At 38.5% G+C, this 27,961-nt stretch overlaps 1 protein-coding gene across 1 annotated transcript in view; it reads right to left on the reverse strand.

Annotated features, from left to right (window-relative positions):
* The window catches only part of LOC131068458 (uncharacterized), a 191,677-nt gene that overhangs the window by 135,627 nt on the left and 28,089 nt on the right, over positions 1–27,961 (reverse strand). The window lies entirely within an intron of this gene.

Here is a 27,961-nt window from a genome sequence, read left to right on the forward strand (position 1 = left end):
AGGAAACGAAGTAGGATCTATCCATAAAGAGCTACAATTACATCAAGAAAGATGAAGAGATGACATCAAGATCAGAAAATAGGTTAAGAGTGGCCATATTTTCTTGCCTATTTACCAAAACACAAAACAGATTGTGAAAACAAGGAGACCACTAAGACCACCAAAGGAAGGAAATTCAATGATATCGTACATCCTACCCTGGTAAAAACCAATAAGCACATGTATTATCCTAACATCTTACTAATACTCAACTGTCAAAAATTACATCTGTCCCAAGTTAGGTTTAGCAGAAGCAATCGGTGCATTTAAACAAAGCTTGAGATTGTCAATATGAATAAAATAAACCATAGTATAGCTTTTTGATCCAAATTGTATCAATAAAGTTAGAAAAGTGGCTATCTTAGCCACAATAATTCATTCTTGAAGATGTCTTAGTACTAAGACAAGAAATGAGATCTGCAAAGATCAAATAGAAAGTTTCAGAGATTCGAAAAAGATCAAAAAGCAAAAACAAAGAAGTTACCTAGGTGGTTTGTACACCCTGGGGACTTCAGCGGACAATAGCGACTGTTTAGACGAACATCAAGCACATCATACTAGTTCAACTGCACCCAAATGTGACTAATGATAGCAGGGCATAGAAGACAGTTTTGCAAACAGGCTGAGTGTTTGCTGCTATATCTAATAAATCAAATACAGGAAATAATAATATACATGACAACGCATACCACACACGGCAGTAAAATATATCTTTATTCGCACATGCAACTATTACAAAGAAGAAGACCAGAGATGGTTGGCCAAGGATTACAATTCACCCGACTATACCGTACTACCTTCCTTGGCGGTACACAACATATTTAAAAAATCCGACAGTTGCCGAGAGGAACACAACCGTCAACCAACCGACACATTAACTACCCAAGAGTGACAACCCACTTAATACAAAAAATTAATACATTGGCAAATAACAAATATTATCAAATATAACCATAGGCATTTTATGCCAACTACATCATACCTCCCAAAACAAAAAAGTTGTATTCCAGACGACAAGTAAACATCAAGTGATATTCAGCAAGACTAATGACAGACAATGACTTGGACTGGACGACCCCAACTTGTAGTGTACCTGCCAAATCAAATGGGGGTTTGGGGGCAACACCCCCAACGAGGTCAAGGGGTAGCACACATGATTTTCGAGATTTTTTAAGACATCAAAAACATTGTTGATGAATCCAAAAAATGGAGATTTCACTTCTACCACCTGCTTTGTCTGTCCTTCCCATACAGCTTGATAGACATCATGTATGGAAGAGTGTTGTTATTGTACGTGAAAGTCCCGGTGTAGCCGATTGTGTCGTACATCATGCAAGAGGATCCGTACAAAAATGAATGGCCATGGTGGGGAGGGGAGGAACATCTTATGCGCCACCAGGTGAGACGAAAAATGAGGATCTCGATCTTGGATAAGTGCTATTCCAAGATCAATATTTTGATGGAGAAGATGAAGGCATGTTGGGTGGCATTGGGGTGCAGCAAAATTATGGATGGGTGGACGGACATTAGCCATCGTCCACTCATCAACATCATCGTCACATGTGCAGAGGCCCCATACTTCCTTAGAGTAGTTGATTGTATAGGGCATCGCAAAGATGCTGATTTTCAGTTTCAGGTCCTTAGGCAAGCTATTGAGGAGCTCGGGCCACAAAATGTGGTCCAAGTAGTGACAAATGCAGCCCATGTGTGTAGAGCAGCAGGGAGACTCATTGAGGCAGCCTATAGACACATTTGGCGGACCCCATGTTGTGTGCATGCCATGAACAATGCACTCAAGGACATGGGGAAGATTGACTGGATTAGAGGAGTGGTCACCAATGCGAGAGATGTGCAGATGTTTATCTGCAACCACCACACTTCACATGCACTCTTCAAGACCTTAGCGAAGAAAGAGTTCTTGAAACCAGTTGAGACCAAATACGCATCCTATTTCATTCTCTTGGAGAGAATGATTGAGGTGCAAGAGGCATTGCAACTCATGGTTATGACTAATGAGTGGAATAGGTGGGCTAAGGCCAAGACAGAGCAGGGGACAAGGGTGAAGGAAATAGTGAAGAGTGATGTTTCTTTAGGTGCATAGAGAAGATGTTTGATTCCAGAGATGCCAGCAAAATTCGCACTAAGTGGACAAAATTTGCCACTCTTAAGAGGCTTTTCAGATGCGGTAAAGATGGATATAGAAACTATGGGCACAGGAGGACCCACTTTTGTGGTGGAATTGTCATGGCCCGAATTCTTTGACCACCATTCTTTGGCTTCATCTACTCTCTTAAGAGGAACAGACTTACCTCTAAGAGAGCAAAGAAGCTTGTGGTTGTACACAATGCTTTGCGTCTCATGGACCGCAAGACACTTGTGTACAAGGAGAGTCCAGTGGCACGATGGGATGTAGAGCCAGAGGAGCCTTCACAGACTGATGAGGATGATCTTACCACTTCACATGCAAGGCTGGTTGGTGTGAGCTAGAGGGATCTTGATCTTCAGGAGTCCAGCAGTTCCAGTGAGGAGGAGTTTGCAGATGATTAAAGGCCTCCATTTGCTACATTTTGAGTTTTGTCATTTACATTTTGGTATTTTGTGTTTGACTCTTTTGTAATGCTATTGCTATTAGTATTTATATATGGCTACTCATTGTAATGAGGAATCATGTAATCATCTTTATAGACTTTGCAATGGCATCAGATATTCATATTTTCCGTTTTCTATATAATAGAAATCTCCAATTTTCAAAACTGTTATACTGTCATACATCTTTTCAAAACTAGATTTTCAAGTACTATATGTATATGTATAACTATATCAGCACCACCCCCCACCCCCCATCGTCGTCCCCAAACTTAGGCCCTTTGTCCCCCCGTCCCGAAAACCTGTCCCCAACGCCGGTGGAACACTGTTTTAAAGGTTTGAAATTTTTTTATACCTTTTATACATAATATAAGGGTTATAATGCCCTTATTTTGCTTATTTTTTAAGTTGTAGGGTTGTAAATTTGTAATTTTCTTTGTTATGTTCACACAAAATAGCTAGTAGTTCCAACTCAGTTGCCCACGTAGAGAGCTCATTTAAATTCGATAAAGCATCATCTCTTTGTTGACATACAACAATGATTAAACTTTCTGGTGGTGGAAGTTATTATTGGTATTGTAGTCAATGTGGAAATAAGCATAAGAACTCATATAGACGAGTGAAAGCTCACATGTGTGCTATTTCGAACTTAATAATAAGAATTTGTCCACGACCAAATCAAAAAAGGTTGCCAAAAGAACAAATATTGGGACACATTAAAGAACAAGAAGATGCTTACATGGTAAGTAATTGATCAAAGGAAAAAGTAAATCCTCTTTCCAAGAAAGGATTACAGAAAACTCCTAGTGGTTTATCACAACCTGCTAGACCACATCCTTTCATGCCACCATCTTCTCAAGAAGATAATACCACCTTTCTTTCATGTAAAAGAAGTCCATTGGAAAAGGCTTTCAAGAATGAGGTGCAACAGGTTACAAACAAGGGCATTGCTCATTGAATTTATGGCAATGAGCTTACTTTCAATCTTGTTCGATCGCCGTATTTGTAAGTATGATGACAGCTATCACCAAAACACCTACTAATTACATTAGTCCTAGGTCTGAAAAGGTGTGCACCACATTATTGGCCAAGGAGAAAGCTTTCTTAGAGGCATCGTTGAGAAAAATCAAGGATACATGGCCTGAAACAAGCGTTTCCATCATTTTTTATGGATGGAAACAATGCAAAAATAGACAACTAATCAATGTCATTGTAGTGTCCCCCAAAGACAATGTTTTTAAAGGCAATAGATTAAGAGAGGCAAGTGAACAATGCAATTTTCATTACCAGTATCCTTGTACAATCCATTCAGATTGTGAGCCTCAAAAACATTGTCCAAGGTATAACAAATAACGCTAGAAATTGTAGAGCAACTAGTTCACTAGTGGAGATTATGTATGGGCATATTTTGGATAGCATGTGCTGTCCACTCAATCAACTTGATATTGCAAAAGATTGGTATGGAGCTCAACTGTTGATGTTGCAAAATATTGGTATAGAAGATTCAAATGTTTGTGACTAAACATCATATGTCACAAGCCATTACAAAACTGGAGTTGTTAAAGTAATTTAAATTTTATTTTTCAGTACTTTTATTTTTTAATTTTTGTTAGGTGGTATACCATCTACCTGTTGATGTGGTTTTTAGGCACATGCGAACACAACATAAAATACCCAAAAGTATCTTATCCTCTCTTGAATGAAATCTCTCAAATGCTGAAGATTAGCTTAAGGATCACTTGAGAAGTCTCCAAGGTTCATGAATGTAGGGTCACTACCTGTGGATAAGCTTTGTTGGTTGATGTGATTATGCTGGAATCACAAGGGGACTTGCATTTGAATACCTGAATGCTTGAATTGATGGACTCGATCATCAAATATTTCAGTCTTGTGATGCTTTTTGTCCTAAACTAACTTGAGTTTGAAAAAAGGCAAAAGGAAAGGGTTGAGAGAGTCTATTCTAGGACCTAGAATGTAAGAATATAGATGAATGACTAGGTGGAATCCTACTAAGCGAGGTCTCACCATGAAACTGAACAATTTGACACAAGCTCAGTGCAATGTTCTAAGGACAATTCAAAGATATTCAAATCATTACAATCGAACATTGATCACCATTCAAGTTAATGCATAAGCAATGGACATATAACGATTCAAAGTTAAGCTCATATCACTCCAGTTGACCATGCAAGGCACACTTACAATCAGCAAGAGGCTAGTGGTATGGACTAAACGGATTCCACGCGAATACATTCAACAAATCCCTCCACTCAATTTAATCAACATGAAAGCAAATTGAGAAGCAAAGACCATGCGAGTTGTTGAAATAACAAATCAAATTCACCATAACTTCAATGAAATCAAATGTTCCTTGCAACAAAGTTTGGCAGCAATCTTTGCCTTCTCCTACTCTAACTTATATTCTAATCTGGCTATTCTTCTAAGCTATCTATTATTCTATTCTATTCACTATTAGCCAACTATTAATCTTTACAAATGAAAGATTTGAGCCTTTTATAGTGCTCTCAATACAATTCAAAGGCTCGGGTCTATTTGAAATCAATGGCCGAGATTTTACAATGAAAACCCTAATTAGGGTTTGTTACAACAAACTCAATTTGGCCAATGAAATAATTACAACACTTCGGCATGACCAATAGATAACAAGGGTAGGTGCCTCGGAGTTTATGCCATCACTGGTGAGTCATGTACATTGCATCTAGACATGCTGATGTGGAACCCCTCTGATTGGTGAGTGGTGACTGGGATGCTACCTCAATTCGCTTGTAGATTTGGAAGATTTGATACTCGACATTTCAAGCTTGCTCGAAGTAGTGGCGATGGGATATATTGAGGTAACTGAGTCCTTCCTTCATCCTCACTTGCTTGCCTTGGAGTGATTGTATAACTTCTCTTTCGCACTCCTTTGACCTCTTCATGTCTCCATGGTGCGGTGAAGGTTGAAATTCCTCTTGGGCGTGAAGTTTCTCCTCTTACACGATGGTGTAGGTCTTACAATCTTTCTCCTTTTTGCTTTGCAATCACCATCCTCTCCCATCTGCAAAACAAAACAAACATCATATCAAATACATAATATCTAACTTTGATAGTTCTTCTTAGCTTGATATATCCCTTGATTTTATGTGTTTTGCAGGTTTGATAAGAAGATCTAGGGGAATTCGCCTTCACGGAGGAGCACTTTGAAGTTGATTTTCGCTCTTAGAGAGGAGCTCTTGAAGTTTACTCCACCCTTGATGTTCATGAAATTGTCCTTGTCTTTGAACTTACTCTCCTTCACTATATGAGCTTAACCCAAAATGACTCTTTCCAAACTTTAAATCAGTTTAAGGTAGTAATCATGTAACCAATCTTGCACTTTCGCCTTCAGCTGGGAACACATGAAGTAGAGTTCGCTCACTTGAAGTTCGCTCTTGAAGCTCAATTTATAAAATTCGCTCAAGTGTCTTTATTTTTGAAGTTTGTTGATGTGTGCTCATTGATGAAGTTCGCTCCAAATTCACAACTCATGAAGTCGCTCTTGATCATCAACTCATAAAGTCGCTTCAATTTTTAAACTCATGAAGTTCACCTTTACATGAAATTCACTCCAATTTGTTGATTCATGAAGTATGAACCTCGCTCCATTTTCTTGACTTGTGCAGTTCGCTTCAAACTTCCTAAACATGAAGCTCGCTCTAAATTGTTGACTCATGAAGTGCGCACTAAATCCTCAACACATGAAGTCGCTCTTGTTGTTGATATTGATTGGATTCCTTGCCTTGTTGATCGAATTAGCTAGTGATGTTGATGGGGACTGCTGATCTGTTGATAAAGTTCACTCTAGGAGAAAGTATTGCTTTGAATCGGTGACTAAAAGATTGCTTCGAGTCTCCTTATGTAGGTGTCTTAATAAGGAGATGTGTCTTTCTAGGGTGAGGCCGACTTGCTTTGATTAAAATAACAAACCATCATTTCAAGCTGGCCGACTCAGTTCTTTAGGTTTGAATTTCACTTAGAGGTTGATTGATCCTTTAAGTACAAGTTGGAATTCGCTCACCCACCTTGATCCATGAATTTCGCTCCATTTCCCTAACTCATGAAGTGCATTTTGTATAAAATTCGCTCCATTTCATTGATTGATGAAGTTCATTTTGTAAAGTTCACTCCAAAAGTCTCATTCATGAAGTTCGCTCCAGAAGTGGAACTCATGAAGTAAGGAATTCGCTCTAGAAGTGGAACTCATGAAGTAAGGAATTCGCTCCAATTTGCTCGCTCATGAAGTAGGGAATTCGCTCCAAATTGCTCGCTCATGAAGTAGGGAATTCGCTCCAATTTGCTCGTTCATGAAGTAGGGAATTTCGCTCCAACATGGCAAGTCATGAAATAAGAACTTTCGCTCCAAACTTGCAACTCATGAAGTAGGAAATTTCGCTCCAAAACATGTAGTCATGAAGTCGCTTATGGATTGAATCTTGAAGTTCGCTCTTCATGCTCTAATCTTGAAGTCGCTCTACTTGCCTCATGCATGAAGTTAGTCCTAAATTGGATAGCATTGCAAACCAAAACATGATCGGCTAATTTAAGTAGCTTAGCAAACATGACTGAATCGGCCAATTTGGGAGACCTCCACAACTTGCACACTTGATCGGTCAAATTAGGCTCCTTTGTACTAAAGCTGTTTGGTGAAAGCATTTCTCACCTTTGCATGAACAAAAATCCTTACTCCTGAATTGGTCATCGGAGCTTCATTTGTAGCAGATGATTTATCAATCAATCTTACTTGCCCTCATTCATCAAACAGATCAGGTCTTAAGGGTCTGATTTGTACAAAACACAAATTTCTGAGTGCTAATCCTCTCACATTTTCAAGTGGTGATTTCTGCTCTTACTTGCACAATTGAATAAGACCTGATTTTCACAACCTTTGATCTGACTTTAGGATTTTTCACCTCTGTCTATCTGCAATTTGCAGGATTAATTCTATCTGAATGCATTCTCCATGCGGTGATGCACTGATCTTTTCCCTTATGTTGGGGAGTCCCCATTCTTGGTTTGTCATCCTCTTATATTCCTTGTGCTCCCTTCTTCGTTTGTTTACAACCATACCTGCAAAGACACACAACTTAAATCAAACATCATGCACGGTAATCATATTTCTGAGTATAAAATAATACTTAGGCCTGATTGTGGTCTAAACTCAGAGAAATTAATCTACTGGAAATTGCATTTAAACCAAGGGTGAATGAGGTCTGATCGCTTCCCCAAAGATCTGATAAAATTCTCAGTGATGAGGAACCAGCCTATTTTGAATCTCCTCTTACAGAGCTTATCCTTTATAGTTCACCTCATTTATGCTTAAAAATCTTCTCTCCTTTGGAGCCAATCAGAGATTAATATCTTCCTTCAAGATGATATTTGAACAAGTACGAACCTAGAAGTTTTTAATCAAATTTGAAGTGAGTTGCTTTATATTCTTCATCCTAAAGTTTTAGTGGAGCCCAAATATGCCACGAGTGTGAAAAGGGAGTGGAAAGGTGTAATAGAAAAGAGGATATTGTGGCAAAGAAGATGGGGTGATGTGGTAAAGAAATGCCACGGAGGGGATAAGGTGGAAGAAATGAAGGGGTAGAGTGAGGTGGATACTCTCCCTTTAAAATTCACTTGAAAAAAAAAAATCTTTCATTTCAAAATTTTGGTGGGGCCCATGTAATATCAAAACAAAAACACATTTTACATTCTCAGCCAGTGGTTGGTGGGTCCCAGCAAACAGTCCTTAGGAAGAAAAAACTTATTTAATTCTCTATTTTGGAGTGTGTGGGGCCCAGCATGTAATGTGATACGGTGGAGAGAAATATGAGGGGGGCAGTGGTAGGAAATGTTAAGGGTAGCCGCTACGTGGAGAAAGAGGGGGAATGGGATGTTGGAGGAAAAGGGGACATAAGGGATATAAATGACGGAAGTACAAGATACGTGGGGTTAGGAGGTATAAGGGGTAGTGGATGGAGTTAGGGGAGGTTGGGGAGTAAAATGTAATGGGAGGTATAAGGGGTAATGAAAGGGTAGATAGGGTGTAGGTTATAATGGGATGGGGTTTAGGCTAAGGGAAGGAAGGGTAAGGGGGTGTGAGACGAAGGGTAGAGGATGTAGGTGTAAGGTTATAGGTGAAGGGTAGGGAGGTATAGGTAACTGTAGGTAGGGAGATGAATGAGATGGAAGGGGTAGATTAAGGATGTGGGATGGAAGTTAGGAAATATAAGGTAGGTTATGTAGGTGAAGTAGGTTAGGGTATGGGGATGGGTGGAAGGAAGGATAGATGGAGTATAGAGAGGTAGGTGGGTAGAGGATATGGTAAATGGAAGTGAAGCGTGGTAGGGGAGGTGGAAATAGAAGGAAATGGAATGGTGAAATGGTGATGCAATGATGAAAAATAGAAATGGGAGTGATCAAGTTTGGGCACCCACTAACAGGACTAGGAGAAGTGGAAGGGATTATGCCTTGCCTGTCGTGGATTGTTTATCTTTGGTGTTTGTATTGGGCGTTAATAAGCTGATCTTTTGGTGCAACTACAATCCTTGGCTAATAAGAACATCTTTGGGTCCATCTTAAGGGTGGGCCTATATGATGGTGTTGCATTTGGGGTTCAACACTCCCAATACAAACACCAAAGATAAACAATCCCCCCCTAGAGTGACCAAGGGAGTGTTGGCTGGGCAAAGGAAGTGTTGGCTGGGCAAAGGGAGGGATTATGCATTTGGGATTACTCTTAGCCCAATACAAACACCAAAGATAAACAATCTCCCCCCAAAGCGACCAAGGGATTCGAACCCATGACTTGAGCTCTAATACCATTTGTTAGCCAAGGTTCGTCGTTGTGCCAAAAGATCAACCTATTAACACCTAATACGAATAGCACAGATAAACAAACCACGGGAGGTGGTTAGGCCATGTCATGAATCCCCGAGGGCGACGCTTAACAACCAAGGGGACGAAGCGCACACACCTTCCAACAGTTCCTATCTAGGGGAACATTTTGCCTTCTTGGGATGAACAAAGTACATGGAAAAGCCCCTCAACAAACGCAGAAATAACATGACATACACACATTCAAAAAAGGCTTTTACATTTAAAACAAAATCTAAAAAGAAAAATAAAACCTTAAACCTGATTCTAAAGGAGTACTCCAACCTTGAAAATTTATAAATAACCAAGCTCATGCTTTATTGCAATCACCGAAAGAGGAGAAATGAAATGGAATCAAAAGAGGAAGCCCCTTGCAAACATATGTTACCAATTCCTCTTTGTAACCTTGCCAATTCAAGTTCGATCCATTTTAGGTTTGGGTACTAGTTTGGTGTGAATAGGGATGCAAGCAGGGTTTGGGAATTGGTCCATGGGTTTGTCCCCGATGAATTTGGAAGAACCTACAAATATTTTTCAGATTATTGACACTGTTTTTGAAGGTTGTCTAAGTTTTACATTCACATTTTGAAGGGCTTGAATGGCAGACTTGGGCAAGTTGAGATTGAGCCAAAATCAGAATGCACAACAATCTTCAAGTGAAGCCAAATTAGCACAAATGGCAATATCTATCATTTACAATGAGACGTAAGTAATGTACATAGAGATTCTTGCATATATAGGCAAGGTAGATAAGGTAGACAAGTTGGATACAACAACTGGCTAACCCTCCCAACATGGGACACTTTTGAGCTCACTTGACAAGTGTAGGTCTCTCACAAAGTGAGGACACATGTCCCAACCACATGAGGTAAGACAAAAGACTAAAAGTCCCTAATTGGAGACATGAGTAATGTGAATAGGACTACCTCAAGGCATGCTAGAAGCTAACTAGTTTGATAAAGTAACTATTTACACCAACACCCCCACTTAAGAGCAATTTACGAAGCAATACATACATGAAGATGAATCCCGGCTATTAGGCCATGTTAGGTACTCATATACAAATTTCTCATAAAGCAAAGTAAAGGAGGAAACCCAGTGGGAAGAAAACTCCCTCCAAAGGAGAAATGATTCAATAATGAATGCCTGAGTGAAGAAGACAGGTCATAGAAGGAGGACTCATGATGACCCCCCAAGGACTAACTCTATGCACAATGTACAATGAATGTTCTAACCTTAAGAGAGAAAGAAGAGACTATGCAGCCCCCCCATAAGATTATGCTCCATGTGTTGGTAGATTCTCGATACTGGATGTTGTAGATGATCCACACTCACTGAACAACACCACAAATGTGTGCAAGATGACTTCCCATTCCAGATGTGTAGGAAGTGATATGCATGTCTCTGAAGTTTGCAAGTGATCCAAAGACTGAATGTCATCATACTGGTTTCCAAACCTGCAGTGTTAAAAACTAGTATGCATATCTTGTTGTAAGGAATCACTAATGCTTTTTGTGAAGCATTTATGGATTCATATGTACCAACAAGTGATGAGATTGCAATGCAAGTCAAATGACTACATTGCTCATCTACATATAGTGCTCAAGAAGGTGTGGAAGTGCTCAAAGGTACAACTCAAGACAACCTTTCAAGAGAAATGATAGTAAGAGAAAATGTGGAAGTGTTCATGACACAACGCACGGAAGTGCTCGAAGGCATGACTCCAGACACCCCCCTTGATTCAATATTAGGTGACCCCCCAATTTTTGGCACTTTATAACTTAGTGATTTTTACAATGCATCAAGGTTCAATGTGTGGTAAACATCGAATCATTAACTATTGCAAAAAGCAATGCTTAATTTCGAGCTACCATTTAAAAGTTGTTTAGCAGTCAATTTCCTATAAAATGGCCTATTTTTAGTTACATCAGCACTAAAATAGAAAAAGATGCTCTAAAATGAGATAAAACCATAGTTGCATGGAACCCGTCTCCTACCCCTGGGGATGCGTCTTCGAGACGTGTCCTAGTACCAGAGACCTTGCCTCAGATGTCTCCAATTGCAGGAGACTTTCAACTGCAGTCTCCAGAAGACTCTCGCTATCTCCCATGCAAAAAGTGTTGACTCCCACACAAATAAAACAAAAACCCCTAAAAATTAAAAGTTAAATGCACCAAAAAGCTAGGAAATAAACACACCACAGAAGAGAAAAGATAAGCTAACGCAAGGCAGGATTCAACGTGAGCTAACAAGACGACAAGTATTTGCCATTCAACTATTTACAATTCGATGCAAAACTCAAAAGATATTCATACTTTCTATATTCTTGTTGTTCTTTTAATTCCTTTATGTAAACTTCGCAATATGCACAATGGGGATGAATTCTAATAGATCCTTGTGAGCCGGGAATTTTGCTATGATATACATTTTCTTTCTTCATTCTTGTGAGTATATCTATATTCATATTCTTATATATATAATCTATATTCACATTATCATATATTAATTATATTTTCAGAATATCTATAAATTATTAAATTATATAATAAAAAGAATTAGCATCTCCAAGTACCCATGCAACCTTGGATAAAACCTATGCATCCAACTACTCGTTGGAATCGGCACGAAAATGCTTTTTGTTGACTATACATTTGTTGATTTTCACCTTCATAGATGAAAATTATGAGAAAATGAAAAAAAAGCCCCATCTTACAACCATTTGACAATTCATCAAAAAACACATTTTATATTGACAACATCAAAGAACCAGTTGGGGTGATCAATTCCAATGGTGAATATGCTGCCAAATAAATCGTGTGCTGATTTTGCCATCCTGATTTGTTGGAAGAGATCTTAAAGTGAACTTTAACACTTGTAGTTGCTACAAAGAATCTTTGAACAAGTCTTGATGTGGCTGGGAAGTGAAGAGTCGTGCAGAATCCAATGAAGTAGCTTATGTACTTGGAACCTTAGTCACCGGGTTCGCCGAATTTCATGGTTGATGTTTGAAATTCAGCGAACATTTTAAAAAATGTATAAAGTTCATTGAAATTCGTCGCTAAATTCGTACGGAGCACTTTGTATTAGGTTTTCTCAAAACAAAATTCCTCCTGCTCACGGCTAGGGCACTACGAATTTTTTCAAGGCGTGACAACAAAGAAACGGTGGGTGAGAGGATATGTTTTACTCGACATGCCACCACGAGATCACTCAGCTCGAAATCATGATGGTGTCGGGCAATAGATTTGGTAGTGTTTGTTCTTGGCTTAGCTTTCATTCATTCCACGACTGCTCTCTCTCTCCTGTCATTTTCATTCATTCCCACTGCTCTCCCACCGCGTTCCCACTACTCTCTCCTATTGCGACTTCTTTTGAAGAATTTAAATTTTCTTATATGTAATTGATTTAAAACTTTTCTATGGTTTATAATTTTTTATAACATATATTTTATATTTGAATAATTTATATTTATTAAAAAATTAATATTATTTTATTTATATTAACATTTAATATATTTTAACTTAATATTATTTTACTTGTTTATTTTTATTTTTAAATATTAATATCTAATAATAACTAAACATATTTAATTTATATATCTTGAAAAATTACATATGGCGAATTTAATTCGAATTTTTTCCTTGTCGAACTTCATTCAATTTTCAAAGTTGTCGAACTTCAAATTCGAATTCGAATTCGAACCTGTTGACTTAGCTTGGAACTACGAGCTATCTATAAAAATGGAAAAGATCACCCAATTAGATGGTAGTTTGTGATGATGAGTTAGGAGAGGTCGCTTATGTTGACCTGGTGAATGTGCCAAGTCTCTAGTTGATTGAAGTTTTTGGATCTAAATTGAAACCCTCTTTTCTCATAGTTGGCCAAGCGGCCTAGAACACCACACTATCGTCGATACTTTCAAATCTCTCATTAATGTGCAGTAATGAAGAGAAGAACTATTTGCAATGTTCCAAGGAAATGCATTTCCCCCTTTTGACTTGCGTTTCCGAGACGGGGATGTTTCCGGGACAGGGAAACGGGGACGTGGCATCTCCCACAGTCCCGCCACCACCACCGATGCTCCGCCGAAGACAAGGAAACATCTCCGCGTCTCCAAGGATTCCTGGAGATGTTGAGACGTCTCCAAGTCTCCTTGGGAGACGTCTTAGCATCTCCAAGAATCCTTGGGAGACACTCAGACATTTCTCAGGGGGCGGGGAGATGTCCAGAAGTCTCATGTTGCCCAGCCATAAAAAGCATTAAAAAAATTTAATTTTTAAAAATAATGAGCTATTTTTTGGGGTTGGGGGTAACCCTAGTTTGACGTGGGCCCCACCCCTTCCCCCAATACAACACAAAACCACCAAATTTGATGATTTCATTCACATTTCTAAGTCTGATTTTTTTTTTCCAGCAAGCTGAAGAGAAAAAACTTGGTGATTGAAGGAGTGAAAAGAGTGAGTGCAAGTGTGAGAGGAGTGAGAAGGAGCAAGAAAAAGAGGAGGAACAGAATTCTACCACATTTTGGAGAGATGTTTCAAGCACAAGGTAGGGTTTTTCTTATTTTTTGTTTGTTTTATTTTCTGATTTTCAATTCTTTATTTGTTTAAACTTGTTTTTTTTATTCATTTCAAAATCAGATTTGATGTTGAATCTTGAGGGCAAAATGATGAATGAATCATTCATCATTTTGCCCTCAAGATTCAACATCAAATTTTAAATAATAATAAATATAGAATTATAAATTATAAATTTTGTAACTTGTTTTCCAAATTGAAATTTCAAATTTGTATTTCAATTTGTTAAACTAGGCTGAATTTATTTTTATTTTTATTTTGTGAAAGAGTGTCAATATCACAATGAGCTCCCATGAAATGAGTGAGGATGAGATAGAAATCCATTCTCATAGTGAAAATGATTCAGATTTTGAACCTGAGGCTGAGGGGGGTGACCATGGGGTTGATCCTAGAGCCCAATCTAGTTCCATGGCGAGCGCAGCAGCTAGTATAGGTCACCCTTCAGAGTTGTTGGCACAATATGCTAGGGGCGCTTATGATCATAAATCTCCTCTAAGACAATTTGCTTCAAGAATACAAGGCGCATCACGTACAAGTGAGGGAACAAGGAAGTGGCAGTGCAACATTTGTGGGGTTGCATGGTTTGATAGCATCAATAGAGTGAATGCACACTTGCTTTTTTGGAAAGGAAAAGGTGTTGACCATTGTAAGTTTTTGGCAGAACCTAAAAATATAGAGTTCAGAATTGAGATGAAAAAGCTTTGGGGCATTCCAGATGATAGAGAAGTTTCAGTCCCTACTACTTTGTCTGCTAGGGCAGCCCTTCAGCAGAGCCAGCAAGTGCAACATACTTCTCTTACATCTCAGACGAGAGGAATGATGTCTAGACCTTCACCCACTTCCACTTCTAGTGCCATGCTCCAATCACGAGAGGCTAAGGGGACAGCAAAACGCAGAGTAATTCCATAGCTGATTTGTTTAATGTGCAGCTGAAGGATGAAATAGATGAATCCATTAGCAGGCTCTTCTTTGCGAATGGCATCCCAATTCATGTTGCATAGTCTCCTTATTAGGAAGATGATGTCTATGGTGGCGAAGAGAGGACCATCATATGAGCCACCAAGTGAGACAAAATTGAGGACCATGATCTTGGATAAGAGCTATTCCAAGATCAATATTTTGATGGAGAAGATGAAAGCATGTTGGGTGGCATCTGGGTGCAGCATAGTTATGGATGGGTGGACAGAGATTAGCCATCATCCACTCATCAACATCATGGTCACATGTGCAGAAGGCCCATACTTCCTTAGAGCAGTTGATTGTACAGGGCACCGCAAAGATGCAAATTTTCAGTTTAAGGTCCTCTGAGAGGCTATTGAGGTTGGGCAACAAAATGTGGTCCAAGTAGTGACAAATGCAGCCCATGTGTGTAGAGCAGCAGGGAAACTCATTGAGACAGCCTATAGACATATTTGGTGGACCCCATGTTGTGTGCATGCCATGAACAATGCACTCAAGGACATGGGGAAGATTGACTGGATTAGAGGAGTGGTCAGCAATGTGAGAGATGTGAAGATGTTTATCTACAACCACCACACTTCACGTGCACTCTTCAGGACCTTCGCGAAGGAGGTGTTCCTAAAACTAGTTGAGACCAGATATGCATCCTATTTCATTCTCTTGGAGAGAATGATTGAGCTGCAAGAGGCATTGCAACTCATGGTTATGACTCCAGAGTGAAATAGGTGGGTTGAGGCCAAGACAAAGCAAGGGAGAAAGGTGAATGAGATAGTGAAGAGTGATGTGTTTTGGACTAATGCGAAATACATTTCTCCAGTATTCCAAGTCATCAGATATGCGGATGGGGATTAACCTTGGAGAGGCATATGAGTGCATCGACTCTATGCTTGACTAGATGAGGGTTGTTGTGCGAGTGAAGGACCCCACTCTAGCATTCTAAAATGAGCACATCCAACCAATCATTCAGTGCAGATGGGACAAGCTAAACACTCCTTTGCATATGGCTGCCTATGCCTTGAACCCTAAGTGCTACAAGGCTAGACCGGGTAGAGTGACATCGATTCACGATGATGAGGTGAAGGCGGGTTTCTTTATGTGCATAGAGAAGATATTTAATTCCAGAGATGCTAGCACAATTCGCACTGAGTAGACAAAATTTGCCACTCTTGAGGCTTTTCAAATGCAGCAAAGATGGATATAGAAACTATGGCATAGGAGGACCCACTTTTGTGGTGGAATTGTCATGGCCTGAAATCTTTGACCACCACTCTAGCCATTCGTCTACTATCCCAGGTTTCCATTTCTTCAGCTGCTAAGAGGAATTGGTGTAGATATAGCTTCATCCACTCTCTTAAGAGGAACAGACTTAGCTCTACGAGAGCAGAGAAGCTTCTGGCTGTACATAGTGCTTTGCGTCGCATGTACCGCAAGACACTTGTGTACAAGGAGAGTCCAGCAGCACAATGCGATGTAGAGCTTGAGGAGCCATCACAAATTGATGAGGATGATCCTACCACTTCAAATGTAGGGCTGGTTGGTGTAAGCTTGAGGGATATTGATCGTGGGGAGTCCAAAAGTTCTAGTGATGAGGAGTTTGCACTTGCAGATGATTAGAGGCCTCCCTTCACTAAATTTTGAGTTTTGAAATTTTGGCATTTTGTCTTTTGTAATGCTATTGCTATTTGCTACTCATCGTAATGATGTATCATGTAATCATCTTTAGAGACTTTGTGATATCTCATATCAGATATTCATATTTTTGATATAATAGAAATCTCCAATTTGACCGTTTCATTTGTCAAATTTTATACATTCAAGAAATCTTCGTATTTAGATTTAGTATTTCAAATTTTGCTATTTAGTATTTTAGTATTTTAGTATTTTACTAATTTCCTATAGTTTCATTTGAAATGTAATTCTTATACTATTATGCATCTTCTCACAACTAGTTTTTCAAGTACTATAAGTATATGTATAACTATATCAGCACCACCACCCCCTAGCCGTCGTCCCCCCATTGTCCCCAAACTTAGGCCCTTTGTCCCCCAATCCCCAAAACCCATCCCCCCATCTCCAACGGCCATGGAACACTAACTATTTGCTTTCTCAATAAGGCAAACGAAAGATAAACAACAAACGTTTTTTTGTTGCCTTTGATAATACAGAGTAATTGAGCTTTAAGAGTGAACACTACCTGAAAGTGAAAAAGCATTGGATGACAGTGAATATTAATACACATAAGATGGTGGATGCCTTGGCAACAAACTAAATGTTGCTTCCAAGGCATTGAATGCCAAAGCTTGTAAAGTAACATAGGAAACTACAAAATGGCACTTTCCCCTATTGTACACCTATAGAGATGTGAAGTGTGCAGGTCTATGGAGGTCATATGTATAGAGGCAAAAAGAAATGTCATGGACTATGAAGGGCATGGGTAAGCCAACTAGTTAAAACTTCTAAACAATTTGCTAAACATGTGACAGAAAATAAATAAACAAATAAAAGCCTTTTTATTTACTCAGAAACTAGAGAATTGAATCTTGTTGAACGCAACATGCAAGACAAAGATGTCCATATGTTGCTTGAAAAATACGACTTCAAATTGGCCTTTTTTTAATGATTGATCACATCGCCCTCATGTGCAATGCATTTGTTGCCCAATGGAGAGACCATGAGACCATAAAATTTGGAGCAACCACCAACTTTGTTCAGTTATGTTTGCTTACAAATGAAGGAGATTTCGACCTACTCACATGAAATCATAGGTATACCCCTACAAATAATGCCAGATGAAATTCCAACATTTGACCTTTCCTTGCACTGAATGCAAGTCAGAACGAGATCTTGTGAGCAACCAAAATTCTACTAGATATTGCCACAAATCAGCCTATAGGCCAAAAAACTTTTGCAACTATGGCATCCAAGCCTACTAAACTTGTGATTTTACAACAACAAAAAAAATTGCCTCTAAAAAATATAGGGATAAAAACCGTTTTTTGCAAAACGAAGGGTGCTTCTCCATTTCACGGAATTTCCAAACTCAATGGTGATGATGATTTGACTCAATAACATTCTCATGACAGAGCTATGTGCAGAATCACTTAGATGCGAGAAGGAACGCGCAATCACTACTCTAATACCATGTTGGGATTGAGCCAAAATCAGAATGCACGACCACCTACAAGTGAAACCAAATTAGCATAAATAGCAATATCTATCATTTACAATGAGTGTAAGCAATGTACATAGAGAGCCTTGCATATATAGCAAGGTAGATGAGGTAGAAAAGTTGGATACAACAACTGACTAATCCTCCAAACATGGGAGACTTGTGAACTCATTTGACAATTGTGTGAGCATGTGGCAAGTGTAAATGGACCAAGTGTCTCACAAAGTGAGGACGCATGTCTCAACCACATGAGGTATGACAAAACCCTAAAAGTCCCTAAGTTGGAACTTAAGTAATGTCAATAGGACTATCTGTAGGTATGCCAAAAGCTAACTAGTTTGATAAGGTCACTATTTACAACAACAGGGCTCATGTCATGCTTGGGCTCAACAAATGCAATTGCAAAGGGGTTTGAAGCGACATACTGGATATCAAATTACCTGCCATGCTACTACTTCTACCCTTGCTCGCTCTAGTACTAATAATTAATGTTAACTGTTAAGTTATTTTAAATATATCAATATCATTAGTTCCATGATCACTTTGATCAATCAGCCGAGAGGATATTTATAGGCTTGACCACTAATAGTGAACATGAAGTCCCATTTCTCGACGAAGGGCAAAATTCGTTAGGTGCTCGATATAGAAATAGATTAATATTAAATATAATAAATATTATTATTACTAATATGAATATAGTTATAGCTTGTATTTCTATTTTTATTTTTTTGGTAAGCGTTACCAAAAAGGGTAGCTCCCTCTATTAAATATATAAGATTACAAACACAACCATTACAAAAATTTGTGCAGAATGAAACTAATCCCAGCACTGACTTGAGACACCCTAGACAATTGCTCTTTAGTAAACAGATCCTCACTGTCTCCCAGGAAAGCTCGAAAAATCCTCCATATTATTCTTGTTTATTCCTCTCCTAAACAAGCTCTAAGCTTTCTTCATCTTTCCTTTCTTGCCAGCAACCTCCAAGACAAATAAACCAACTAGCAACCCAAAGATCAGCTTCACCTGGATGTGATCAATCACCTCCAAAACTGAGACATAGTTTTTAAGGACAATCAAAAATTTGTTGAACCTAATGCCCCAAAGGCTATCTTCAAGAGTCTGCCCTACTACGGTGATGAAGGCCTCATAAACCTGGTCGTCATGCACATGGCCATGCACCCACATTAAAGCACCCACCACATTCTTTATTGCCTCCTTCACGAGTTCATCGCGATATCTGAATATACTAGCAATCTTCTCATCATCCAATTCCTCTACGCAGTTGCACAAAACTCCAAAGTAGTTTGCCATTGTAGTATGTCGTTTGAGTGTATCCCACCTCTATTTAATCCCCAACATCATACGATCAATCTGAACCAAACCATTCCACCAAAAAGAACCGCCATCCAAAAGTCTTATCAACCTAGCTCACCATCCTTCGTACCAGCGATTCCAAACACTACCTCACACTTCCCTGTGTTAGCAACACTGCCCAAGTCATAGCATAGAAACCAAAGATGCATTGGGATAAAAACACTATCCAAAAGTAGATTAGACTCAATATGCCAACAAATATCAATTTTTGTACACAAGATGGAATGACAAGCATCATCGCCAAATGTTGTGCATTTATCTCCTTGATAACCCAAGTCATTTGTACAAATTCTCATCATATCATCTTCCCATGATCACTTCTCATTCTTGACCACACAACGGCAACCCGTGCCCATCCATCAAAGAATTTGATGCCTTTGTCATGTTCCATCATTGCATTATCAGTGTACATCACAATTGATCCCTGCTCCTTATTCAAAATGTGACCCCATCCTATCAACCCCTCAAGAAATCAGCAAACCCAATTGTTTGCAATCCATTTGAATGTCATTTTTGTGATCCTTTTTCCTTTGTCACTAATTCCTCCAAATCTGACCATGAAGGCAAGGAGCCACAAACTTTCTCAAACCTTTCCAGCAATGCACCATGGTTGGCCAAAAGATCAACCACACAATTTGCTTCCCTATATACATGGAAAATTGTAAAATCTTCTAATTTATCCAGATTGCCCAATATCTTAATCAACCCAAGGTCTCAGTTTCTAATTCTGAATGTTTGTTTTGCATAATGCATTGATGCATACCTGAGAATCTCCTTCAATGCCAACTCCCTTCAGCCCTTTATCCACACAGCCAAAGCCCACAATGCAATGCTTCCATTTCCAACTTGCTATTCTTTGTAACACCCAATTTTCACGATAGGGCGCATATGCATTCTCCATTATCATTTCTAATAATGCATCCCACCCCAACCGGCCTTGGAATTCCTTTTGCCACCCAATCGAAATTGAGTTTTACCCTTCCTTTCTTGGTAGCAACCCATTTGGTCTCTTCTTGTCTTTGTTTTATTCATTATGTTTCCTAGTGATGCTTTTAATTTTCCCCATTTCTTCTAAATCTCATAATCTCAACCTGTGAAATGAGTTTTGGAACCAACATGTCAATCGGCATTCACAACTTCACAGATGCCATCTTCGATCTTGCCAATCACCTTCTTGGTCTCAAACTTTGCTCATAGAATACTCTTTTGTTCCTCTCCTTCCATACATGCCACACAAGCATTGAGGGAGCCACAAGCCAAATGTCTCCCCAAATAGCATGTTTTCTCCTATTTGGCCATCTTTGCAAGAACTCTTAAAGTCCCCCTTGCCTCAAGGACACCCAACCAAGTGACTGTCGGAGCCAATCCCAAAACTTTGATGCAAAAGGACAAGATAGAAAAAGGTGGTTGGAAGATTCACTATCAGCCCTGCACATGGTGCATATATTCACCCTTAAAAGCCCATTCTAGTTAGTCTATCCCCAGTCAAAATACATTTATGTAGAGCAGTCCAAAGGAAAGCGCCTACCTTTGGAAAAATCCCCTTTTAACAGCCAACCAACAACCAACCTTTGTGCCTTATGAATAGCATATCTAGTTTTGACTAAATTCTCCCTAGATTTCGAGCCACAACATATGATCTCATCCTCCCTCTCTGAAAGCATAATCCTACGCTGGTCTAATGATTCTAACAAAATCTTTTTAGCCTCCCCTAGAATCGAGAACACAAAGACATCCATCTGTTGATAGCACTCTCCAACTCCTGATGCATCTTTCCCCACATAATTAGCTACGCTTCATCCAAACAATCCTATGACTGTGTCAATCCAATTGACCAGGCCCATCACATCTTTAATCAGTATCTTGTCATTCCATGAATCACACCAAAAATCTGCCCATTTTCCATTATTCACTTTCCAGGTTAAATGATCTTTTAATATTCTTTTGCTATCCCACAAGAATTTCCAGACAATAGAACCACCTTGAGAATTGGCAAGAGTTAAAATCCTACTCGAGTCTGAGTAATCCAGATACGTTTTTGTAAAATTCTCCACCAAGTTTTCTAGGCTCCCTGTACATTTTCCAAGCCAGTTTCACCCCTAGGGCCAAATTTTGCATTTCCATTCTATGTAGATCCGCTCCCCCATCTTCCTTTGGAAGGCAAGCTTGCTCCCACTAAATTAACAGGATCTTTTTTCCTTCATTGGATCCCTCCCACAAGATATTGCTTTGCTTGTCCTCCAAAAGCGGGACATTACGTAAATCAATACTACCAATAAAAATAATTATATTATGAGGATCCTCCCTGCCAACGAAATCCATTAGTTTCTCCAAGCCACAGTCTTATTTCTACAATTTCTCAGAGTATCTTCCCAATGAGCAATTTTACACATTCTGCCAAAGAGTGGAGCCCCTATTGGAATGTTGACATTGATGTCAAAGGGAAATGAGGAGCAGATATATATACATAGGGATAAAAACAAATCAATGCAACCTACCATATGGTTGGCCTGCTTTAGGATATTTTAATGCAATAATAAATTTATTTATGTTATGCTAAGTGGGCCGACCCTAGAGAAGGGGCTCTTTTGAAGAAGGAATTAAAACAACTAATATGAACACAAGTAACACACAAGATATCAATATTCATATGTGATTTAACTAATATGAACACAAGTAGAACACAAGATATATACGTGGAAACCCTTACAGGAGAAAACCACGGCAAATTAATGTTTTTATAAATTTCTTCTTTTACAATATTTGTAGGCACCAACCTACTAGAGGCACCAACCCCTAACACTGTTTGTGAGTACCAACCCACTGGAAGCAACAACTCCCAAATCTGATTTTGTGAGGGCCAACCCACTAGAAGCACCAACTCCCACTTCTGAATTTGTGAGCACCTACCCACTGGAAGCACCAACTCCCAAATCTGAATTTTGTGAGCACCAACCCACTAGAAGCACCAACTCCCACTTCAGAATTCATGAGCACCAACCCACTTCACTTAAATCTGTTTTTCCACCTTGACAATGTTGCTTCTACATCAAATGATGGATATCCTTTTCTTCCACAAACTCTCTTATTCAAACTGCCATTATGGTAACAATAAATCTGCCACAAGACAGATCACAATTCCCTCATAAAATCCTTTCCAATCTATTCTCCAATCTGCACTTATATTTCTGTCATAAACTCTACAAATCTACCTTTAAATCTGCATAATCTTCTTCTATATCTGCTGCATAATCTTCTTCTATATCTGCTACAATATACTCAAAAATCTGCCTTCACTTTCATACAAATGTTCTTCTAAATCTTTAACCTGCATATTCATTTTCATATATATGGTATATCTTCGACACACACACTATATTTCTCCACACTTACAACCCAAAATGATTCTGATAGATTAGTTATATCTTCAGCATACCCCTTCGTCAGAGGTATGACTTGTAATGTTCCCCAAATAAATAAATAAACCATGAAAATAAAAATGACATAATATTAATTATTTTTTATATTAATAATCTAATTTGAGGATTAATATAAATAATTAATATTGTTAACTTATTTTGTTAACGCGTTATGAATAACGGTAGTTCATACAACTACTTCGACGGTGAATAAAATGGCATGGCGTAAGCTTTTGAGGTATGCATGGGAAGAAGAATCGAAACTGGTGATTGCTCACCACAAGGCACATAACCTTTCGTCAGCTATTAGCTGGCCTACTGGTCTTGTGGGTATGGAAAGTGACAGCTTCGAAGGTGCAACGTGTTTGTCGTATACGTAGCAGATAGACTGCGAAAGAGGATTCCGCACCGTAACGCACCCGTGCTAGGCAATTCGAAGATGGGTTTAGGGTTGAACGGTGATCTCCGCAGCGGTGTATCGTGCCAGCATCGACTAGAGGAAACGAAATGGAAGGAGGGCTTGAGACGGGAGTCCCCGTAGTGAGGCATCGGGCCAGTTAAATCTCGCGGAAGTTGGAAGCAATGTGACTGTGAAGCCATTATTCCGAGCATCAAACACTCCGGAAATGCGATTGGATGATCTACGATTTCTGGTAAAGTCAGAGGCAGTTACCGCAGGCTTGGAGTCTTCTACTTCAAGTTTGGTGGTGCATGAAGTTCGGCACAGCAATCGCGGTTATATTATCTGGTGCACTACAACAGATATTTCTCTCCTTGCTCTTACGGAATGTATAATGTTTGTGGATAATAATAATTCACATCTGCTATGTATTCAAATTGGGTTAAGATACTATATGTATAATAGGCATAAGAATTATCCACGTCTGCTATTCCAAATTAGAGCTGCATGAAAACATTCATTATAATTGGTTGTGCTGTGAAAATAAGAATCCATTTTATCTTGAACAAGCACCGGTTAGGGAATTTTACATGACTCTTTCCACAACTAGTCGCATCTCTAAATGATGAAAATCTTTTAAATGAATATTACTTTTATTCTTGCTTCTTAATCGCACCCTTTACACCTTTTTAATGTCTTGTAATTAATATGAATAAACACATATAATTGGTCATCTTTCTAATTCACACCTTCTGGATATTAACAAGATATTCTTTTTTTTAATCATAATGAGTTGTTATCTTGAATAGACCAAGTGTTTTGTTCATTCTTTGGCCACGTATATTTTCAATTATTGTGAAATCAAATGCCATGTCTTCCTTATCAGATCGTATCATTGTTTCTTTACTAACTCCTTGTCTTTTCTTTGGTATAACCATTGTTATATTATTAAAACATTCCCTTAATAACATAGTCTCTAAAACCAATTAATTTGCATCATATTGATACGATATATTCCTGCTTTCCACTTTATGAAATTCTTCGGAGCCAACAATATTAAGGACGTATTTGCAGTGGCGTCACTCTATATCGTTTTGTTCTCATGTAATCTCAGCAGGGATTACGAATTCATGGCTCAGAATCAACAGTCACCATGAAAGTGCCTTCTATGAACCATAACGACTGTAGCTCCATACAACACCCACGAATGAATAGCAACATTCAAGGATCGCTTAAAATCTTTTTGAATCTTCCATCTTTGCCCACGTCTTCAGACACAGAGAATAACTATGCAGTTGCTATTTTATGTATATTAGTTATTTGCCGGCTCTTCTAAATCATTTATTGTTGTCCATCTCTGCTCTTCATAAATAAACTTTATTCGTATAAAATCTTTTACTGATTTAGAACAAATGAAGTCACTTAAGTATCAGGCCACATTGGGCATACCCATTGCTGCATATTACTTCATACGTTAATTGCTTTCAAGTTTCATGTATACATCATCGCTGCTCATTAGATATCTGTAACTTGATGAATTGATGTGTATCACTTATTGCTGCTCAAAACTCATCTATGTGATCAGCTTTGTTAATCTGTCATGCATTAGTTAGTGAAGTGGACAATATACTCCATCATCGACTTATTGTTCTTTATTACAGAAGCTCCCTTTCATTTTTTTTACTATTCTTTCATTGAATCACTTCCATCTTTAATGAACCACTGTCGTATCATAATTATTTGGCTTAATTTGCTGACACAGCGCTGCTTGTTTCATTGATGAATCACTATGATATTAATTACTCAGAAAATAGAGTCGGTTATATTGATCATGAAGTCGCCATCTTCTATTTATCAAGTCGCTGCCTTTACTTTTTAGTTTTAGTCGACTTTGTCATTAAACATGAGTCGCTGTTCTCCATAAGTCTCACTGCTGCTCATATCCAATAACACTAATGATTGTCATTGTTGTGCATTACATGGACCTGTGAGGAAGTCGGCTTTATTAGACTGAACTGCTTCTCATATTAAGTTGCTGCTTCTTTCTTTATTATATATAATACATACACAGAGTCGCTGTCCATATTTGGATGAATGCTTTCCCATGTTTTGGTCATTGTCATCGGATCACTGTCTACAAGCGATAATCTTAAACACTGTCTTAATCATATTGATTGCTGAATTGTTATAAACTTATATGTATGGATCACTGTCTCACGTAAGTAATCTGTGTGACTTAACGTGATATGCATGCCTTTAGCCTCAACAAGATATACATTATTAGTCTCTTTGATAATATCAACATTTCAACAATATAGTTTGACATCTTATGATAGCAAGCTCCTATTATTCTTGGCATCGATGACAATATTTCCATTAGTTTGGTGCCTACAAAGTTGTAAGAAGTTCTTTATAAAAGCAATATTTTGTCGTGGTTTTCTCCCACAAGGGATTCCACATAAAATCGTGTGTGGATCTTGTGTTCCTTTTGTTAGATCTCAATTGTGTGGATGCTTTGTTCATTGCTCTAAGATTGTTAAAATTATAAATTAAAACAGTTTGTATTATACTGATTCACCCCCTCTCAGTATAAGTGTGTGTGTTTTCTTCAGCCCCAAGGTGCTTGGAAGGAAGAACTATTGGAGAATCCCAACAAATTGGTGAAATTTTTTTGCATCACCTTCTTTGTGTTGAAGAAAAAAATATTTGATTTCTCGTTATTTAATGTCTGAGCTGATGTCAATGAATATTTATCCAGTGCCATTTTGATCACTTATGCCTCCCTTAATGTAGCCTCTCTGAACAACATTGCATCATTGGCAAACTGAGCATGTGTAATGGGATCGATACCATCCACAACCTTAATTACATTCCAGAGATTAGCAGCCATCAACTGTTTAAAATAACGTCCCATTGCCTCAGCCATAACGACAAACAAAAACGGAAACAATGGATCCCCTTGTTGTAGTTCATTTGTGGCTTCAAAGAAACCACACATTGAGCCATAAACCACAACCAAGAAACGAGTAGAAATGCATGCATAGATAACCTCCAACCATGATTTATTAAATCCAAATTTCCTCATTATCACCATAAGAAAGTGCCAGTGAACTCTATCATCAGCTTTACTTATATTAATATTCAATAGTATTATTATATTTTTTATTTTTTATTTATACATATATAAATAGATATCAGATACATTTTTTATTTTACTACATTTATTTATTATGTATTAAAAAAGCCTTACATATGTAATTTTTATATGTTTTTGTATGGAGTAATCCATACCCCCAAAAAAAATTTGACCAAACCTGCAAACCAAAAACCGAACCAATACCAAGACCAGTAACTTAGCTGCAAAATATTCAAAAAAAGGTAATATAACATAAAACATTGAAAGCACAAAAAAAGAGACCATGCACCATGAAAGCTTTAATTTGGGTTCGGTGCCGGGGGCAGGGCAGTGCTACCCCCAAAACTCTGCTTCAGTTTTACAAAGCAGAAAAAAAAAGGCTTTGGTTTGTGCCAAATTGAATTCCATTTATACTTTTGCATTCTTGAGTCAATCTCAATTCTGAGTAATGCTACTATCGTTACAATAAAATAGTTTTGAAAGTAAATATGATGCTCTTAGCAAAAATAATTGGATCTCTGGTATATGTACAATGGCAATGCAGCTTGTTATGGACCTCTTTGCAAGTTGTATTCACTAGTGAATACTTTACCTAGGAACATAATGAAGCTCCTGGCTGATATTGTAGCACAGCCCAGTCAAATTTTGGTTTGCATTAGTGCATCTACTTTTATTCGTTTAATGATAATGTTGGAGCCTGCTACACTCTTTTTAGGTGTTGAATGGCAACAAATATGTTTGATGATTTGCTGTTTCTGGATTTGATTGTGTGAGAGTGTTTGCATCAACATTTCAGATCACACTCTGTGATCCATCATCAGGAAGTAAGAGTGCATCACAGAGTGTGCTCCGAAACGTTGATTCAAAAACTCTCACACAATCGAATCCAGAAACAGCAAATCATCAGCATTACGGATTGTGAAAATCTAATGTCATTAACAAATATCACTATCTTTAAAAACAGCAACAACAGAACTAGTGCCAGAATTAATTGATGCAGAAGCATCCCTGGTTCATAGCAATCTTGCATCAACCAAAAACATTTTCTTTCTGTTTGCAGTTTCAGCATTTCTTTGTGTGTCCCGGTTTTGGCTCACCGGATCCTATGGAGTTGGATTCTACTTGAAAACTTGATCATCTTTCTTATTTCCAGACTGCATCGCATTTGGATCATTTTCCGGCAAGATATCGCTATCGTTTTCCTTGACAGTTTCTTGTTACCGGTTGACAGTTTCATGTTACCGGTTGCCTGGACCTATTTTGGTGATCTACCGAAACCCCTTCCGAAGCTTGCGAAGCCTTGAGCGTTGATCCCGATGCTCCTTGGCATGTGGCCAACCGTTTCCCGCGATCTACACTTCATCCTTTGGATTTTCCGGAGGAATCTCTTGGCGGAGGCC

Source organism: Cryptomeria japonica, chromosome 9, assembly GCF_030272615.1.
Source record: "Cryptomeria japonica chromosome 9, Sugi_1.0, whole genome shotgun sequence".
Lineage (NCBI taxonomy): Eukaryota > Viridiplantae > Streptophyta > Pinopsida > Cupressales > Cupressaceae > Cryptomeria > Cryptomeria japonica.